Source organism: Pseudorca crassidens, chromosome 2, assembly GCF_039906515.1.
Source record: "Pseudorca crassidens isolate mPseCra1 chromosome 2, mPseCra1.hap1, whole genome shotgun sequence".
Taxonomy (NCBI): Eukaryota; Metazoa; Chordata; class Mammalia; order Artiodactyla; family Delphinidae; genus Pseudorca; species Pseudorca crassidens.
Window position 1 is genome coordinate 801,456 of NC_090297.1, and position 18,471 is coordinate 819,926.

Below are 18,471 nucleotides of genomic sequence, written 5' to 3' on the forward strand. Positions count from 1 at the left end.
CCGCACCGAGGGAAAGAATCAAACCTTCTTCCACATCAGAGTGACCATAAAATGCACTGTCCACCAAGGCACGTCTAATAGTCAAAGAGGGCACTCCCCACACAGAATCCCGGCTCACCGGGTGAAGCTGACACTGCCTGGCAAACTGGGCCAGGTGGCCAGTGCCAGCTTCCTCTCTAACCCTGACTTCTACCGCCTTGCTCCCGGGGCACAAAGCTTCAGCCACGCTGGCCTCTCCCCACCTCAGGGCCTTTGCAATTGCTGTTCTCTGCACTTGAAGTAACCAGGCTCTTCTCCTACCTGGCTTCTCCTCCTTCAGGTGCCAACTGCTCAGAACGGCCTTTCCCAAATAACCTAAAACCAAGTGCCCTCTCTCCACTCTGGATCTTGCAGCACTCACCACAGGTCTGAAACTTGCTTATTCACAAGTTCACAGTCCTCCCCAGAAGAAAAGATTAGAAGCTATTTCCCAGTACTTGCACATCACCAATCACAGTGTCTTGCTGAAAGTAAGTATATGGCAAATGTCTGTTAAATAAACTGATGCCTTTAAGCAGTTCACTTCTGGAATCCATTCCACAGCAATCTTAGTATTAACTGGACACCCTAAAGCAGGCAATTCTAAATGTCATGCTATAGAGAGGTCCTGAGAGATTTAAGAAATGGCCACAGATTCTTTGCTGCTCCTCCTGTAAGAACGAGGTTCACCATTTCTCTACACTTCCAGTCTGGACTAGGCCTCATAACTTGCTCCGACCAACAGAATGTAACAAAGGTGACACTGTGTGACTTCTACGTATGGCCTCAAGAAGCCTAGCAACTTCTGCTCCCGCCCTCTTACCACTCGGCTACCCTGAGAGGCCTGAGCCGGCCTGCTGGGGAGGTCACATGGAGAACAGAGGTGCAGCCTGGCGAAAAGTCCATGCAGGTAAGGCCTTCCCAGAAGTGCCAACGGACTGCAGACGCATGAGTGGGCAGAGCCCCCCACCACACAGAGCCCTAACTGCCAGTGGTGAACACACAGTTATTGCTTGAACTCGTTAAGTTTGGGGGGCAGTTTGTTATGCACCAACAGGTAACTGATGCAAGGCCACGAGCACGTTTTCTTAACCGCAGGGTGCATGTTAGTTTAAGTCAGAGTTCTCAGCCTCGGACCGGTGAGGTCTTGGGCTGGCTCACCCTTGGCTGTTAAGCGGCATCCCTGTAGCACACCACACATTATGACGACTAACCACAGGTGTCCGCAGACAAGCAACAATGGAGACCAAAGGCAAGGGGAGAATGCTGCCTGCGCCTCCCAGGGGCTTGGCACTTCCACGAGGGAAGGAAGGAGCCACTGCTTTGGGGGGCGTTCTTTGTGCTGTCTCCTCCTTCACATATGTCCTTTCCCTCCTCACTGGTACCCAAAGGTCAGTTAGTGGAATGGACATTAGCAATAGCCTCTATTGCTATTATAACCTATTCCTGCAAAAATTACCCTCAAGGATGTCATTCTTCTGTTTCCACAAAAGAAAAAAGACAGCTGCAAAAAACAAAAATTGCCTAGAGGGTCCTTCCAGCACTGGGCCTGTCCTGGCCCCCGAGACACTCAAACCCTAGCTGCTGAGTGGGCTCCACAGACCCAGGAAGACAGAGCCCAACCATTTCAGAAGGTTTTCTTTTTTTAAGCTAGCATTATCTAAATCTGTGAACAAATGTTTAAACTAGAAGAGCTGCTGTTTTAAAGCTCTTCTTTCATAGCTAAAGTGTAGCACACTACTCAGCAGCTTAGCATTTTCCTGAATATGTCAAGTTTTAAATTATGGGAAATGTGTGCGGTCAGTTCCCATATTTTAAGAAAATGTAAAGAGGACATGATGGTCTGTTACTGATTCAAAAAGCACATTTTAAATGCCTTGCCAATCAGTGTTAGGCACTGAGATTCTCCCTGCTCTGAGTGCATCGATTCCCAGGAAAAGCTCCCTGCCCTCTTCCCTTCTCATCTCTCTGGGTCTACAGCAGCCATCCCCAAACCCACACCCCAACAGTGGTTAAGCAACCTCAAGCCTTTCCAATAACCCTCCTATCCATTCTCCGGAAAACTACCTAGACGTTAAGCCCTAGTTAAGTGGTTTCACAGGCCACTGTCCCCAAACCTAACTGTGTATCATGTTCGCTTGGAACATTCCTCTAAACCACCTGAGTCTCAGGCTTACAGATGGACCGACGGGCACTTTCAGGGGGTCTGACTCAGTCAGGTTCAAGAACTAACCCTGCCGGGCTTCCCTGGTGGTGCAGTGGTTGAGAGTCCGCCTGCCGATGCAGGGGACGCGGGTTCGTGCCCCAGTCCGGGAAGATCCCACATGCCGTGGAGCGGCTGGGCCCGTGAGCCATGGCCGCTGAGCCTGCGCTCCGCAACGGGAGAGGCCACAACAGTGAGAGGCCCGCGTACCGCAAAAAAAAAAAAAAAAAAAAAAAAGAACTAACCCTGCCCACATGAAGAGCCCAACTGGCACACCCTTTACTTCCAGCCTGTGCTAGTTGGGAGAGTGAGAGACAGAGCCTCACAACTCTGCAAACACAATTTGAGGGGAACACCATGAAGCAGTAACTGTGGTCAATCAACGTGATCAAGAGCAACAATGGTGGCCAGAAAAAGCCTCTTTGAGGTGACACTCAAGCTGAGACCTAAAGGATCAAGGACTCAGCAGTGGAAACAGCAAAAGTAAGGAGATGTCAGGTGGACACGAAGACAGACGAGTCTGGAGATCAGAAAGGCTGCAATAGAGATATAAATTTGAGAGTCTTCACAACTATCAGTAAACATTATTTAAAACAGATAAGAACAGATGGGAACAGCCACGATCACCTAAGGAGAGCCCAAGAACAGAGAGAATCCTGGACTCAAGATGGAGAAACACCAGACAACTGAAGGCAGGCAGGGCAGGCAAAAGAGGAACCTTGGAAGGAAACCAAGAAGGACAAAGCGGCAGAAGGAGAACCAGGAACTAAGAGAAGAGTGTGTTTCAAAGAGGTGGTGGTTAAGTGAGTTCAATGCCAAGAGGCAAAATGTGATGAAAACAGAGAAAAATGACCATTTCAGGGAGCTTTTTTTTTTTTTTTTTTGCGGTACGCGGGCCTCTCACTGTTGTGGCCTCTCCCGTTGCGGAGCACAGGCTCCGGACGCGCAGGCTCAGCGGCCATGGTTCACGGGCCCAGCCGCTCCACGGCATGTGGGATCTTCCCGGACCGGGGCACGAACCCGTGTCCCCTGCATCGGCAGGCGGACTCTCAACCACTGCGCCACCAGGGAAGCCCTCAGGGAGCTTTTTTACTTTGCAAGCAGAAACATCGAGGCACTTACAGAGAAGGAGAATGGAAATGAGATGGGCAGAGACCCCTGAATGGTTTCTCCATCCTCTGACCCCACGCTGACCCAAAAAGCCCAGCTCTATTCCTGAACTTTGGTTCTGAGACATCCAGAATCCCAATAAGACATTTTCCTTTTCCACCTAAGTTCTCTCTATTGTTTTCTTCAACCTGCAACTGAGACTTCTTTTTACAAGCTCGGCCACGAAAGGACGGTAAAGACATGGGAGACAGGGAGCTGGGAACGCAACGAAAACAGGGCCCAGGAGGAAGCTCTAGGTAACGGCAGTGGGTTGAAAAGTGTCCCTTGAATATTCTTGTCCACCTGGAACCTGTAAATGTGACTTTATTTGGAAAAAAGGTCTTTGCAGGTATAATTAGTTTTAACTCAAAATGAGGTCACAATGGAATAGGCCCTCATCCAATGACTGGTGTTCCTATAAGAGCAGAGACAGACACAGAGAGAAGGCCACATAAAACAGGCAGAAACCGGATTGCCAGCAACTACCCGAAGCCAGAAAGAGGCATCAGACGGAGCTGCCCTGTCAAAACCTTGATTTCAGACTTCCACCCTCCAGAATTATGAGAGAATAAATTTCTGCTGTTTTAGCTACTCCTTTTGTGGTAATTTGTTACTGCAGCCCCAGGAAACTAAGAGTAGCATTTCAGAGCCACACAGAAGAACCCCTGAGAACCTTAAGTGAGACAGCAACCACAAAGACAGAAATAAAGAGCAGGGGTCGACTTGGAGAAGCGTGTGAGGAAAGGAGGAAGGCAAAGGAGGCAAAGGTCACAGGCAGGGGTGGTAACGGAAGCAAATACGTCAGTGCTTGCGCCACGCTAAGCACGGGGGTACGTGTTCCATTTGCACCACCTCGTTTCATCCTCACCACCAGCCCAGGAGACGGGAAAACTGAGAGAGGAGTTACACAACTTGCTCACAGCCTCAAAGCTCAGACTGCAGAGCCAGGATGTCCAGCACATGGGCACAGAGAAGCCACGGAGCAAGGAACACCATCAACTGTTATGTAGTTACTGGTCATGTTTTCGAAGATGTAAACATGTGTAACAAAGTAGAAAAAGCAGAACTTAAAGATCTACACGTACAGTGTGGCCTCCCACCTGGGGGTGGGGCCCTGAGTGCGCGTGCATGAACGGCAAAACTAAATGAAAACACAACAACGTGATAGTATGGGTTATTTCCAGATAGGTGAACTATAGATTTTCCCCGTCATTTTTGTGTTTGTTTTTGGTTTGTTTGTTTTTTTGCGGTACGTGGGCCTCTCACTGCTGTGGCCTCCCCCGCCACCGAGCACAGGCTCCGGACGCGCAGGCTCAGCGGCCATGGCTCACGGGCCCAGCCGCTCCGCGGCATGTGGGATCCTCCCGGACCGGGGCACGAACCCGTGTCCCCCGCATCGGCAGGCGGACTCTCAACCACTGCGCCACCAGGGAAGCCCTGTTTTTGTTTTGTTTTTTTGGCTGCATTGGGTCTTCATTGCTGCACGCGGGCTTTCTTTAGTTGCGGCAAGTGGTGGCTTCTTTTGTTGTGGACCACGGGTTCTAGGCACGCGGGCTTCAGTAGTTGTGGCACATGGGCTCAGCAAGTGTGGGTCACAGGCTTAGCAGTTGCAGCACGCGGGCCCTAGAGCACATGGGCTTCAGTAGTTGCAGAGTGTGGGCTCATTAGTTGCAGCACGCGGGCTCTAGGGCACGCAGACTCAGTAGTTGTAGCTCGTAGGCTTAGCTGCCCCGCAGCATGTGGGATCTTCGCTCTCCAACCAGGGATCGAAACCACGTCCCCTGCACTGGAAGACAGATTCTTAACCACTGGACCACCAGAGAAGTCCTCTCCCCTTCATTTTTATAATCCTAATTTTGTACAATAAACAATTAAACACTTTTATTATTAAAGTACAACAGTTAAAGATAAAAACTGGGGACAGTAAAATGGACTTACTGAAAAGGACATCTTTATGAAAACAATAACAGTGATAACTTAGGGGGAGCAGGGACAAGGCCCTCAAAGAATGAGGACAGGGGGACTTCCCTGTGGTCCAGCAGTTAAGAATCCACCTTCCAATGCAGGGGACGCAGGTTTGATCCCTGGTCGGGGAACTGAGATCCCACAAGCCGCGGGACAACTAAGCCCGCACCAAAACGAAGAGCCCACACGCCACAACTAAGACCAATGCAGCCAAAAATAAATAAGTAAATATTAAAAAAAAAAAAAAAAAAAAGACTGAGGACAGGACATATGGAGGAACTGAGGCAGTGAAGACAGATCTCCTGTCCAGGGAGTTTAATTTTAAACAGAGAAAAATATGAATAGTGGCTGAAAAATATACCAAGATTAACTGGGAGATTAAGTTATATAAGACTTATTAGTCACGTTTGAAGATAGAATAGAAGGAGCCCCTGATGAAGAAACTAAAGATAAAACTGCTGGTGAATATGTTCTCAAGTGGAAGAATCCTCCCTTTAACAATATATGGAGGAGGCAGATGCAGACACAGAAGTCCTCTGAGATGAAAGAGTAGGGGAGAGGAGCTCAAATTAGATGGTCCATGGTGTAATAATTAAGAGCACGGGCTCTGGAGGCAAACAAGTGACGTTCAAACATGGGTTCCACAGATTCCTGGCTGTGACTCTGGCCAATTACCTAATCCCCCCATAGGTTTAGCCACCTATGAAATGGGGCTATTCACAGGACCTGGCTCAGAGCTGATTAGATGATCAAACAGTAACACCGTCAAGTTCTTAGCATGGTGCCTAGCTAGCACAGTAGGAACCTAACAAGGCCGAGCTAACAGCACTGGGGTCACCTGCAAAATGCAAGTTCGCCTACTGCCGAGAGAACTGCAGGTGGAGGGCGGAAGGGCCACGGTCCTTCTGTGCCATCCTCAGTTTCCCAAGCCCTCTTATTTCAGTTCCTCGCCCGGTCCTGTCTCGGGGCTTCTCCCTTTGCCCAGGTATCTGCCTGCCTCATCCCCTCACCTCCCCTTGCTTGCAAGTTCAGATGTTTCCACCACCCTTTTAAAATGAAATCAGCCATCTCTATGGCCCTGCCCTGATTTCTCTTTCAGCACAACCTTTTCCACCCGCCATCGGACAGATGACGTCCCTCTCACCAGAGGGGGGTGGGCGTCTCTCATCACTGCCCCATCACCAGCTGCCGGCTGGTACTGCTCAGCCTTGAATGTGCATTTCACTGACACTCTCCCTCCCCTTGTTTACAGGTGCTCCTCACGTGACAGTGCTCAAGCTACTCCATCTAAAATCAAGGCAGGGGACTACCCTGGTGACGCAGTAGTTAAGAATCTGCCTGCCAATGCAGGGGACGTGGGTTCAAGCCCTGGTCCAGGAAGACCCCACATGCTGTGGAGCAACTAAGCCCGTGCGCCACAACTACTGAGCCTGCGCTCTAGAGCCCGCGAACCACAACTACTGAGCCTGTGTGCCACAACTACTGAAGCCTGTGTGCCTAGAGCCCATGCTCCGCAACAAGAGAAGCCACCGCAATGAGAAGCCCGCGGCACCAAAACGAAGAGCAGCCCCCGCCTGCCGCAACTAGAGAAAGCCGGCGCACAAACGCAACCAAAAGTAAATAAATAAATAAAATTTATTTTAAAAATAAATAAATAAAATAAAATAAAGGCAGAACAGGGACTTCCCTAGAGGTCCAGCGGTTAGGATTCTGCGCTTCCACTGCAGGGGGCACAGGTTCAAACTGGTTGGGGGAACTAAGAAACCACATGCCATGCAGGACTGCCACAAAAAAAAAAAAAAAAATGAAGGCGGGAACAGAGCCCTCCCTCAACCCCACATGCCTCTCCACCCCTTTCCTTCAGAGCCTCCCCACAACCCACTGCCACTCATCGGCCCTGGGGAGTCCTGACAGCTGAATCCCAATCAAATCTGCCTCTTTGACCATTCCCTTCCCTCTCAGAGACTCTCTTAAGCACTGACACTGCTCTGATGTTCTTCCAACTTCTGACCACTCCTATAAGCTGCTTTTCCTCTGCCATGCCTCAACACCCAAGCTACACCAAAGGGTCTTCAACCTTTAGAGAATCTCTGGGTGGTTCTTCTCCCCAGGAAAAGGCACAGTTCTACACCTATAACGACACATCAGGACAGGGTACCTGTCTCCAGGGACCTCTCTGGTCCCTGCAGGCACCTGCGGCTAAGGCCCTTGACGTGCACCGGCCAGTTTAACCACCACATTGCTCTCCAAATCACTGCTGCTCAGAGGCTTGGTCTCAGGCTTCCCTTACACTCTTAATTACTGAGGATCCCAGGGGCTTTTGTTTATGTGGGTTATATCAACGGATATTTACTACACTAGAAACTAAAGCAGAGACTTAAAAAAAAAGTTTAATAAGCCTATTACATATTACCATAAATAATATTTTTTACAAAAAATAACTAGAGGGACTTCCCTGGTGGTCCAGTGCCTAAGACTCTGCGCTCCCAATGCAGAAGGCCTGGGTTCGATCCCTGGTCAGAGAACTTGATCCCGCATTCCACAACTAAGAGCGCCACAACTAAGAGCCTGCATGCTGCAACAAAGATCCTGCGTACCACAACTAAAACCCGGCACAGCCAAATAAATAAATAAATAAATATTTTTTTTAATTAAAAAAAAAGAAATAACTAGAAAAATAACTTAGTGAGAAGAGCAGCAACATTACACATTTTAGCACACCTCTTTAATGCCTGCCTCAAGTAGAGAGAGCTGGATTCTCACATCTGCTTCTGCACTCAATCTGGTACAATATCTTGTTTTGGTTGAAGGAGATGAGGAAAAATTCAGCCTCACAGATATGTAGTTGGAAAAGGGAGGAGTAGGGCTTCCCTGGTGGTGCAGTGGTTAAGAATCCACCTACCAGTGCAGGGGACACGGGTTCAAGCCCTGGCTTGGGAAGATCCAACATGCTGCGGAAAAATTAAGCCCGTGAGCCACAACTACTGAGCCCGGGCACCTAGAGCCCGTGCTCCTCAACAAAGAGAAGCCACTGCAATGAGAAGCCCGCGCACCACAACGAAGAGGAGCCCCCGCTCAGCAACTAGAGAAAGCCCGTGCGCAGAAACGAAGACACAACGCAGCAAAAAAAATAAATAAAGTAAATAAATTTATAAAAAAGAAAGGAGGGGAGTACTGTAACAGCCTTTTCAAATAAATATAGACAGTCTTTTTTGATACTACATCAAAACTTGACAAGTGGTAAGTTTCTTAAAGGGTAGTTCTGGGCTTCTCTGGTGGCGCAGAGGTTACCTGCCTGCCAGTGCAGAGGATACGGGTTCAGGCCCTGGTCCGGGAAGATCCCGCATGCCGCAGAGCAACTAAGCCCGCTTGCCACAACTACTGAAGCCTGCGTGCCTAGAGCCCGTGCTCCACAGCAAGAGAAGCCACCGCAATGAGAAGCCTGCGCACCGCAACGAGCAGCCCCCGCTCGCCGCAACTAGAGAAAACCTGCGCACAGCAATGAAGACCCAACACACAGCCAAAAATAAATAAATTTATATATAAAAAAAGGGTAGTTCTGCTGTGGAATCTGAAACTATGTCAATTAACTCTGCATACTGTTACATCAAACACCAGGGGCTTCACTCCATCCCTGTGCTTTGAATGGATCTTTCACCCATCTGTGAGCTAGTAGCATCAAGCACAGGCCATTTGGAAAATATCAGCTCACTGAGTTAAGCAGATCTTCCAAATGTTGACACGTTTTATTATATAACATTAAAAAAAGAAACATTTCGTTAGCATCACCTCCTATCTTGCAAAAAAAAGTCTTTAAGTACTGGGAAGCTGTCAAGCTCATGGTAGCAGAATCAAGTTTTCCAAAATTCAAATTTCCATTTGAAAGCTCAAATTTTATCACTGCCAACAATACTGTCAGTTATTTTCCTTGAAGTATCTGGTTCACTTCGTTCGTTTTTATGAAAATATCTGCCAAATTCCCCTGTCTAAACAGCCATCATTTTCTGTCAGCTGTTCTTTCAACTCAAGCGATCGCAGAGTTGCTTGTCCAGAAGACCGCTCTCACATGTTAAGATGCATCAGTGCTTTATGCCAACTTCCCATTTTGTCACACAGGCCAGTAAAAGATGGATACTCAGGTTGAAGTTTAACAAAATTAATTTTGATTGCTTCATCAAGGGCATTCGATTAAACTGGATTTTTTTTTAAAAACCACAAATTCACAGCAGTGAAGAATACTATGACTACAATCACCGTTATAACTGGCTTGGTACCACGGCTTTGATTTCTGCTACAGAACCAGCAGTGTCACCCAGCACTGCTTCGTACCATCAGTGGGAATGTCAACACAGTGAAAGTCAAATGACATCTTAATATGATCATGACAGCAGCCTGGACCTAATGAGCCCCAGAGTCTACAGACCGTACTCGAGACCCCTCGCTCTAAGTGATGGTGAAACCCAAGACTTCAACCACCATCTAAATACTAATAACTCATCCAGACCACTCCTCCAGAGCTCCACATTCACGTGTACAAAAATCTACATTTGGACAAACACTTCAGAGTGTTTCAGACACTGGTAATACTGTAGTGAACCAAAGTGCCTGTCTTCATGGAGCTTAGAACTAGTGGGTAGATCAACATAGAGACTAGGGAGACAGAGCAAGGGAAGACAGAGGTTAATGAGAGCGGAGAACACCCTCTAAGGAGGGGATATTAGAGCAAAGACCTGAATGAAAGGAGTGGATGGTCCAAACAGACCTCCAGGAGAAGAGCTTTGCAAGAAGGAGTAGAAAGTGTAAAGGCCGGTGTGTTCTAATGCAAAATGTGGGAACGCCTCCTGGGGTCCTCAAACCCAAGGTGCAAAGACTCACTCACTGTCTTCCCATCAAACCACTGCTCATTTCAGTAAATGCAAAACAGGCACCCGGACTTCCAGGAGAGAAACCTATACTCGCTCACTCCCTTCTGACCTTCCACGCAGTCACCTAAGCATCTGAGTCACCAGTTACCAGCTTTGCTACCCTGGCCCAGACCCCCTTCCTCTCTACAGCATCCCATCTGGAATCTGACCTGTCTTCCTCCTTCCTCTGAGAACACTCCAAGTTCAAGACCAAGTGATGTTCCCGATCAGGTACATCTCCTCACCCTTTGAGGGCTTCCTAGAGCCCTCCACGTAAAAGTGCAAATTCTTTACCAAGGCTCTGACCTCTCAGTGTCCATTCCTCACCACTCTCCAGCCCTTTGGAACTTCTGTCCCTAGACAATCCATGTTCTCTTTCATTCGATAAATAATTACTGAGCACCTATCTTGCACTACACTGTTATACGTGCTGGAGACAGTGGGTGAAGGAAGCCAACTGGTTGCATGAAAAGCATACACAACCATCTCCTCAGCCTGGAACACTCTTTCCTTCCCCTCCACAAGCCAGGCAGCCTCCAACTGGAGAACCCTTTCAGTCTCAACTTAGACATTCTCCAGCAAGCCTGCAAGACAGTGGCGGCCCTGCTGCTCCAGCCCCGCGCCTGCCCACCCACCCGCCAGCTCTGGCTCGGCTCTACCACAAGAAGGTTGTTGATCATTATGAAAACCCCCCAAAAGTGGGGTTCCTTAACAAAACATCTAAAAATGTTGGAACCAGACTGGTGGGGCTCCAGCGTACCGTGACGTAATGAAAGCACAGGTTCAAGTGGATGAAAAGAGGAAGATGATCAACGGCAGGTTTAAAACACTTGGCTGTGGTTCTGCCATTGCCTCGAGCTCGTCAGCCAGCAAGTGAGTAAAGGGGAAGACAGTGGAGGAAGCCACAACCATCAAAAACACAGGGGGCGGGGCTTCCCTGGTGGCGCAGCGGTTGAGAATCCGCCTGCCAATGCAGGGGACACAGGTTCGAGCACTTATCCGGGAAGATCCCACATGCCGCGGAGTAACTAACCCCATACACCACAACTACTGAGCCTGTGCTCTAGAGCCCGTGAGCCACAACTACTGAGCCCACGTGCCACAACTACTGAAGCCCATGCGCCTAGAGCCCGTGCTCCAGAACGAGAGAAGCCACCGCCAACGAGAAGCCCGCGCACCGCAACAAAGAGTAGCCCCTGCTCGCCACAACTAGAGAAAGCCCGCGCACAGCGACGAAGAACCAACACAGTCAAAATTAAATAAATTAAAAATAAATAAATTTATATTACAAAAAAAATAAAAACACGGGGGCTTCCCTGGGGGTCCAGCAGCTAGGACTCCGCACTCCCAACGCAGGGAGCCTGGGTCTGATCCCTGGTCAGGGAACTAGATCCCGCATGCTGCAACTAAGACCCAGCGTAGCCAAAAAGTAAATAATATTAAAAAAATTTTTAAATCATTTTTAAACAAACAAAAAACACCGATATCACCAAGGAGGTCTGCCTTCCCCCTGTGAAACTGTACTGCTCCATGACAGCCAAAGATGCCATCAAGGTCACCCTGGCTGATTACAAACTGAAACAAGAACCCAAGAAAGGAGAGGCTGAGAAGAAATGAGCCCTCAGGGAAGTCTCCCACAGGTCACACAGGCTGCTTCCCTCCCTCCCCCGCCACCAGCAGTCACGCACACGGAGGTGTTCAGAAGCCCTTGCACTGAAACAAAAGAGCTATGAGATCTGCACAACCTATGCTATTCACATTGTGACTCTAACGCAAGCAAAATACACAGTCTAATTAATTGTTCTGAATCTGTGTTTTCTTTCAGCTCATGTTTATTGCCTTAACCCAGTCCAAGTCTATTTCGAACTCTTTGTGTGGCCCCAAAACTGAAATCAATAATGAAGTCCCTCATTTGGGTAGTCATGAAGTGCACAATTATCTAATTTTCCTGAATCCATTTTGGGGAAGATTACCAGTAGATACCTTGATAAGATTACTTGACAGAACCAAGTATTGTACATAAAACAGATCTGCATATATATAATAAAGGAATGTAAGACAACCCCCCCCCCAAAAAAAAAAAAAAAACATTTTCCCTAGGAAGCCATCATTAAACTCTAGGTTAGCTGCCCCTGTGATCCACCGCCCTTGTTTTTCACCTTTGTACATAAACTGTTTGTCAGCCTCCCTGTTAAACTATAACATAAGGTCCTGGGCCACACCCATTCTATAATTTATAGACTCAGCACCTAGCAGAGAAGATGCTGAATGAACATTTGTTAAACAAATTTCCTGTTATAATACTTTTGAGAATATATAAAAAATATTTCATTGTCACTAGCTGGCAAATTAAGGGATGCCAAAGAATGTTTTGTGAAATCCAAAATAATTCAGCATCATAAAGGGAGGTGGAAGTGAGAGCTTTAAAAAACAAACAACCATTTTACCAGTTTCAAAATGAATTATAGGATCAAAACTGTCCTATAAAGGTAAAGCCGGGCTTCCCTGGTGGCGCAGTGGTTGAGAGTCCACCTGCTGATGCAGGGGTCACGGGTTCATGCCCTGGTCCGGGAAGATCCCGGTCCGGGAAGATCCCACACGCCGCGGAGCGGCTGGGCCCGTGAGCCACGGCCGCTGAGTCTGCGCGTCCGGAGCCTGTGCTCCGCAACGGGAGAGGCCACAGCAGTGAGAGGCCCGCGTACCGCAAAAAAAAAAAAAAAAAAAGGTAAAGCCTTTTGAACAAAATGAAAACAGACTCATAGCTACTCATGAGACTCAAAGAGAACTGGTGGTAGCCAGAAAGGGGCAGGAGGACAAAACAGGTGAAGGGGATTAAGAGGTACAAACCTCGTTATACAATAAATAAGGGGACTTCCCTGGTGGCCCAGTGGTTAAGAATCCGCCTGCCAACGCAGAATGCAGGGGTCACCGGTTTGATCCCTGGTCCGGGAAGATCCCACATGCCGCAGAGCAACTAAACCCGTGTGCCACAACTACTGAAGTGGCATGCCACAACTACTGAGGCCCATGCTCCGCCACAAGAGAAGCCACCACAATGAGAAGCCCGTGCACCGCAACGAAGAGCAGCCCCCACTCGCCCCAACTAAAGAGAAAGCCCACGCATCAAAGACCCAACGCAGCCAAAAATAAATAAATAAAATAAATTTATTTTAAAAATAAGATAAATAAATAAATAAGTCGCAGGGATATAACACACAGCATAAGAAATATGGTCAATAGGGGGAATTCCCTGACGGTCCAGCAGTTAAGACTCCATGCTTCCACTGCAGGGGGACCAGTTTCGATCCCTGGTTAGGGAACTAAGATCCCGCAAGCCTCGTGGTGCGGCCAGGGGAAAAAAAAAAAGAAAGAAATATGGTCAATAATATTATAATAATTTTGAATGGGGACAGAGAATTACTAGACTTATCGTGGCGATCATTTCACAATGTATGCAAATGTCAAAGCCCTATGTAGTACACCTGAGATTAACATAATACTGTACATCAACTATATTTTTTTATCAATTTACTTTATTTGTTTTTGGCTGCGTTGGGTCTTCATTGCTGCATGTGGGCTTTCTCTAGTTGCTGCAAGCAGGGGATACTCTTTGTTGCAGTGCGTGGGCTTCTCATTGTGGTGGCTTCTCTTGTTGCAGAGCATAGGCTCTAGGCGCGCGGGCTTCAGTGGCTGTGGCTCATAGGCTCAACAGTTGTGGCTCACGGGCTCTAGAGCGCAGGATCAGTAGTTGTGGCGCACAGGTTTAGTTGCTCCGCAGCATGTGGGATCTTCCCAGACCAGGGCTCAAACCCATGTTCCTTGCATTAGCAGGAAGATTCTTAACCACTGTGCACCAGGGAAGCCCTCAACTATATTTTAATTTTAAAAAAAAAAGCTTTTTGAGAAAAGAAAGAATGTCAGAGATGACTTGGGAGAAAGTAAGGTAGTAAATTAAAGTGATGGGGGCATCCCTGGTGGTGCACAGTGGTTAAGAGTCTTCCTAAATTCTCTATAATCTACCTTTATCATAGTTTAAAAGACTGTCACAGGGACTTCCCTGGTGGTCCAGTGGTTAAGACTCCTCGGAGAGCGTTTTTAATCCCTGGTCAGGGAACTAAGATCCTTCATGCCGCGCATGCCAAAAAAAAACAAAAACAAAAACTGTTACAAAGCAAGGCCATAAGCAACAGAAACGGTGATCCTCTAACAGAGCACTGCGGCCAGGCACTGTTCCAAGTGCTTCACACGTATGCTAACTCACTCAATCCTCACAACCACCTTAGGAAGGAGGTTCTAGTGTGCCTGCTTTTACACATGCGGAAACAGACACAGAGAAGTCAAACCCACATCCACACCAGCAAGTTCAGTTACACAACTGGGTTCTAACTCAGGCAGTCTCAGTCCTTCAAGAAAAGAGTGAATTTCTTTCCCTCCCAGCAATTCAGGAATTATCTTAAAGTTCCTAGGACAATTTTTTTTTTGGAAACCTGTTGTAGAAGCTTTAACATTCTCTTGTCTAATTAGAAAGTGTCCAGAATTTTTTTAAAGCTTTACCAACTACAACACTTGGAGGTAGTCAAGAGAACTTGTAATCTGCATGGGGAATATATTTTACAATTGCCACAGGACTGAGTCAGAAGACGTGCAGACATGTATAAACACACAATTACCCACAAGTAAACAAGAATATATTCAATCCCCTTAGTATTCTAGTCCTGACAGGTTAAAGAGTAAATAGCCTTTCCCTCCTTGATAAAGTACATTATTAAGCCTGGACCAGGAATGCCCTGGCAGTCCAGTGGTTAGGACTCTGCTTTCACTGCCGTGGGCCCAAATTCAATCCCTGATCAGGAAACTAAGATCCCGCAATGCCCCCTCACTTAAAAAAAAAAAAAAGCGCCTGAGGCAACTAATTATTCAATCGTAACCTTTTATCAATGGCAACATGGATGCAACTGAATAATCTCTTCAGAATTATTACTTTTGATAGTCTTGACTTGGTCTTTTAACCATTAACTATTTAAAAATGGCTTTTTTCCCAGAATTTTAACTTAGTAAGTCAAATAAGGGAATACTCAAGTCTCTCAAAGAAAGCAATATTGTGCTATAAAATGGGAAGCTTTTCTATCACTGGAAGTCAGTAGGAATTTCCATCAATTACTGTGGCACCTAATGGTAGGCACTGCAACAAGAACAAGAGGGCTAAAAGGTTTCAAAAGCTTTTAGCATTCCTCTGATCCACCGATCAAATCAAGTGCCTACAGACTGCCTGTTTTTCTTAAACGAGAGCTGTGGAGCAAAACTCACAGCTCTAAAAAGAAGTGGGAGTCTTCGTTTTCCAGAAGAGTCAGGGTAATGTTGCATTACTCAATACACAGCCACACGCTCCATAAAAATTGGGACTGTTTCCTCCTTCCAGTAACGTTACACATTCAGTTTTATAAATTATTTCTCTGATCTCAGTTTAAATTTGTTTTTATCCCCTCATTCTATGTTCACTAAACCAAACACTCAACTAAACTGCCTGCTTCATAAATTCTCCGACCACTCTTATCTAGAAATGCAAACCTGAGAGATCAGAATTTATACCAGGGTTAAAAAATTCTAAAACTTTTTGTTCAAAAAAAAATAAAGGTTTTAAAATAACACGGCACGCCATATGGTCAAGCCCAGATAACAAAATTGAGAATATCTATTACCAATCCACTAATGCCAAAGCCAAAGTCTCCAGACAGTAAGAACTTAATCCCATTTGGAAGCCAACATGAGCCAAATCTTTTGGGGAGAGAAAACAGCAATCCGATGAAGAGACTGTAATTGATGCCAATACTGCACGTCTGCAATAAAACATTATTTATTAAAGTACTGGCTAAAAAGGCAACTGATGGTAGGTAAGTCTACAGCTGTCCTGAAGACCCTTCTCAAAGTTAATTGTAGAAATACAACTTCTCCAATCAAACTAAAGGATAACAGACAGAAAATTTTAGCAAAATAAAAAGTTAACAGCAACAAAACTTTGAGAAATAAATTAACTCCTCATAAAATCTGTGCACTTCTCATGTGGTCAATATAAGACCTAGGTGTTCCAAGCTCTGAAATCAAAGCCACTAAGCATGGAAAAGATTTGACAGCCTTCTGGCAGCCTTTCAAATCTCCTCTGAGATTAAAATGAAATCTGAGGAAATTTACTTCAACTCCCCCTGAAACAGAAGTAACTCAAGACGTCAAACAAAGAGAAATCTTTATTAAGGTATCATTAAAGAACATTCTGCTTAGTACGTGCCTGATGACATAAATACAGCTCTGTCGTAAACTCAGATATCATACAAAAGGAATATTCTTGTCTGATGGGCATGTTCATTTAAGAAAGTGTCAACTCTGAATCAAAACTGCATAGTTGAACAATATTCTCTATAAGCACACTCTTGACCATTTCCACAGAAGATGAGAGGCAGCCCTAACACTGGCTCCCCACGCAGGGAGAACCGGGAGCAAGCCACAGGCACAATCATAAAACTTAACGTCGCTTTCCTCAACTCTCACCTGCTAAAAAAACACTGCAGCATTTACAGTGCCTGTGAAACCAGAGGCATATACAGAGGGAGTCTCGGGAGGAGAGAGGCCCTGCAGTCCAGCCCTACAGCAGCCGGGAATCTTCCCCCCACGGGATCCTGCCAGGTCGGCCTCTGACCCTTCCAGTTGCGCTCCATTTCTGACAGCTCTGTCAGAAAGTTAAACTGAGCCAAAAGCTACCACCCAGTTCTGCCGTCTGGAGGTTCTAAGACCTGTTTCCATGTTGGTGGCACCAGCCCTATCCCCAGCCACACACCCATATTAGTAAGGAAGTAAAAAAGGAACTGCCTGTTCGTTTTCTTTTTGCAATATGTACCTTCCGGAAGAATCCAGAACAGGCCCTATCTATCTTAATAGAACGCAAACTGAAATCTTTCTTTGAAATACGAACCCCCTCCACCCCCAAAAGACTAGAGCTTCAAATTAGAAAACAAAGAACTCAGGTAGAAATCTTATCGATAACAATAGCTTTTAGACCTTATCCAGTATCTGGGGCTGAAGGGAAGGGAACTTCTCACAAAGCTAATACTTCCACTTATTTGCTAACGATAAAAAATATCTACATATTTTCTTAATAATCTCATAAGCAACTGCTTAATCATTAAACGTTATTGGAGATCACTGTGTTACCAAACAGGTAACAAAATGAAAATACAAAAAAAAAAAAAAAGGCTCTAATACTCCCCACAGCAGAACTGCAGATTACGACTTTTACATCATTTATGCACAAACTCAGTAACGTACTCTTTAACTGTAAATGTCCACCAACTTCCTTTCCCAAAATAAACACCCCTACCATCGCTGTTCTCCTTCAGTCAGTGAGTCTCACAATCCTAACTAAAAAGGTTCCATAAAGAGGAGTTCAGTAGATAAACCTACTTGGGTATGCCAACGAGGTAATTTAAAGGACTTCAGAGATGTTTAAACACCACTTGAGTCAAGCATCAACTCGCAAGGAAAAATACAGGAGGATTTTCCAAAGTCCGATGGCTCAGCGATCCCTGGGTGGAATTTCCAGCACCCTCCACCCGGCCGGGGCAGAGGGCGACCCCGACCCTCGCCCGCCGCCCCCCGCCGCGCCCCCGCCCCCGGGCGGCGCCCCCGGAGCCCCGCGGCGCGGGCGGCGGCTGACAAAGGCCGCGCGGCGGACGCGCCATCTTGCCGGGCCCGCCGGGGGCCATTCATTCGGCGCGGGGCGCGGGAGCCCGGCCACCGCCCGCAGGCTGCGCACCCGCACCGTGGCTTCGGGCGGCCCGGCTCGGGCCCGGCGGCGACCGCGGGGCTGGGGCTCGCGCTCGCCGGGCGCTTTGTCCGCCCCGCGCGCCCTCGGCGCCGCTTCCTCATTTCTCCGCCGCAGCGACGCCAGCCTCCCCGCGAGCAGCCGAAAGGCCGCTTTTCCCGCAGCTCGTCCTCCCGCGGCCAAGGACGGCGCCCACCGCCCGCCGCGGGGCAGGGCCGCGGCCGCCTTTGTTCCCTGGCCCGCCCGGCGCCCCTCCTCCGGGCCACCTCCCAGACGCGGGGCGCCGGCCCCGGACCCCAAACCCCGGAGCCTCCGGCCCCGCCCCCACCGCGGACCCCAGGACCCGGACCGCAGGCCTGCACCCAGTACCCCAGACCAGAGCCCCGGACCTGCACTCCAAACCCCGGAGCCCCAATCCA

General features: G+C 47.6%; 1 protein-coding gene across 4 annotated transcripts in view; it reads right to left on the reverse strand.

Annotated features, from left to right (window-relative positions):
- The window catches only part of GNB1 (G protein subunit beta 1), a 91,465-nt gene that overhangs the window by 72,561 nt on the left and 433 nt on the right, over positions 1-18,471 (reverse strand). The window lies entirely within an intron of this gene.